General features: G+C 45.8%; 9 non-coding genes across 9 annotated transcripts; all 9 read left to right on the top strand.

Moving 5' to 3' along the window:
* Positions 1-36: 36 nt before the first annotated feature.
* On the top strand, positions 37-108 carry Pmar_PMAR028066. The gene has a single exon. It is a non-coding gene; the product is annotated as a tRNA-Ile (tRNA).
* Positions 109-210: 102 nt separating this feature from the next.
* Positions 211-282, top strand: Pmar_PMAR028065. Its single transcript has one exon. It is a non-coding gene; the product is annotated as a tRNA-Thr (tRNA).
* Positions 283-558: 276 nt separating this feature from the next.
* On the top strand, positions 559-630 carry Pmar_PMAR028064. The gene has a single exon. It is a non-coding gene; the product is annotated as a tRNA-Thr (tRNA).
* A 102-nt stretch (positions 631-732) lies between these two features.
* Positions 733-804, top strand: Pmar_PMAR028063. Its single transcript has one exon. It is a non-coding gene; the product is annotated as a tRNA-Thr (tRNA).
* Positions 805-906: 102 nt separating this feature from the next.
* Positions 907-978, top strand: Pmar_PMAR028062. Its single transcript has one exon. It is a non-coding gene; the product is annotated as a tRNA-Thr (tRNA).
* A 102-nt stretch (positions 979-1080) lies between these two features.
* Pmar_PMAR028061 lies at positions 1081-1152 on the top strand. Its single transcript has one exon. It is a non-coding gene; the product is annotated as a tRNA-Thr (tRNA).
* Positions 1153-1254: 102 nt separating this feature from the next.
* Pmar_PMAR028060 lies at positions 1255-1326 on the top strand. Its single transcript has one exon. It is a non-coding gene; the product is annotated as a tRNA-Thr (tRNA).
* A 102-nt stretch (positions 1327-1428) lies between these two features.
* Positions 1429-1500, top strand: Pmar_PMAR028059. The gene has a single exon. It is a non-coding gene; the product is annotated as a tRNA-Thr (tRNA).
* Positions 1501-1602: 102 nt separating this feature from the next.
* Positions 1603-1674, top strand: Pmar_PMAR028058. Its single transcript has one exon. It is a non-coding gene; the product is annotated as a tRNA-Ile (tRNA).
* The last annotated feature ends 163 nt before the right edge of the window (positions 1675-1837 follow it).

Below are 1837 nucleotides of genomic sequence, written 5' to 3'. Positions count from 1 at the left end.
ACAGAAAGATTATCGATTTATGTACTTATTCTGTGCGCCACTTTAGCTTAGTGGCAGAGCGTCTGCTTTATAAGCAGAAGGTCGTCAGTTCAATCCTGGCAAGTGGCTTATAGCACCATAAATTTTTGGTCTGGTACGAGAACCAGGAGCAGGATGGCCCATTCTGTGAACGGGACAGGAAAATTATTGATTCATATACTTAATCTGCGCGCCACTTTAGCTTAGTGGTAGAGCGTCTGCTTCGTAAGCAGAAGGTCGTCAGTTCAATCCTGGCAAGTGGCTTATAGCACCATAAATTTCTGGTCTGGTACGAGAACCAGGAGCAGGATGGCCCATTCTGTGAACGGGACAGGAAAATTATTGATTCATATACTTAATCTGTGCGTCACTTTAGCTTAGTGGTAGAGCGTCTGCTTCGAAAGCAGAAGGTCGTCAGTTTAATCTTGGCAACGGGCTTACAGCAGCATTAGGGTCTAGTCGGGTATGAGGAGCAGGAGTAGGTTTGCTCACTCCGCAAAGGATACAGAAAGATTATTGATTTATGTACTTATTCTCTGCGTCACTTTAGCTTAGTGGCAGAGCGTCGGCTCTGTGAGCAGAAGGTCGTCAGTCCAATCCTGACAAGTGGCTTATAGCACCATAAATTTCTGGTCTGGTACGAGAACCAGGAGCAGGATGGCCCATTCTGTGAACGGGACAGGAAAATTATTGATTCATATACTTAATCTGTGCGTCACTTTAGCTTAGTGGTAGAGCGTCTGCTTCGTAAGCAGAAGGTCGTCAGTTCAATCCTGGCAAGTGGCTTACAGCAGCATTAGGCTCTAGTCGGGTGTGAGGAGCAGGAGCAGGTTTGCTCACTCCGCAAAGGATACAGGAAGATTATTGATTTATGCAGTTATCTTGTGCGCCACTTTAGCTTAGTGGCAGAGCGTCTGCTCTGTAAGTAGAAGGTCGTCAGTTCGATACTGGCAAGTGGCTTATAACACCATAAATATCTGGTCTGGTACGAGAAGCAGGAGCAGGTTTGCTCACTCCGCAAAGGATACAGGAAGATTATTAATTTATGTACTCACTCTATGTGCCACTTTAGCTTAGTGGCAGAGCGTCTGCTTTGTAAGCAGAAGGTCGTCAGTTCAATCCTGGCAAGTAGCTGATAGCACCATAAATCTCTGGTCTGATACGGGAAGCAGGAGCATGTCAGCTCACTCCGCAAAGGATACAGGAAGATTATTGATTTATGCACTTATTTTGTGTGCCACTTTAGCTTAGTGGCAGAGCGTCTGCTTTGTAAGCAGAAGGTCGTCAGTTCAATCCTGGCAAGTGGCTTATAGCACCATAAATTTCTGGTCTGGTACGAGAACCAGGAGCAGGATGGCCCATTCTGTGAACGGGACAGGAAAATTATTGATTCATATACTTAATCTGTGCGCCACTTTAGCTTAGTGGTGGAGCGTCTGCTTCGTAAGCAGAAGGTCGTCAGTTCAATCCTGGCAAGTGGCTTACAGCTGTATTATACTCTAGTCGGGTATGAGAAGCAGGAGCAGGTCTGCTCACTCCGCAAAGGATACAGAAAGATTATTGATTTATGTACTTATTCTCTGCGTCACTTTAGCTTAGTGGCAGAGCGTCGGCTCTATGAGCAGAAGGTCGTCAGTCCAATCCTGACAAGTTGCTTATAGCACCATAAATTTCTGGTCTGGTACGAGAAGCAGGAGCAGGATGGCCCATTCTGTGAAGGGGACAGGAAAATTATTGATTCATATAGTTAGCGTGTGTGCCACTTTAGCTTAGTGGTAGATCGTCTGCTTCGTAAGCAGAAGGTCGTCAGTTCAATCCT

This window comes from Perkinsus marinus, assembly GCF_000006405.1.
Source record: "Perkinsus marinus ATCC 50983 genomic scaffold scf_1104296962340, whole genome shotgun sequence".
Taxonomy (NCBI): Eukaryota; Perkinsozoa; order Perkinsida; family Perkinsidae; genus Perkinsus; species Perkinsus marinus.
The sequence above is the reverse complement of the archived record's forward strand: the minus strand, read 5'-3'. Positions and strand labels throughout refer to the sequence as shown.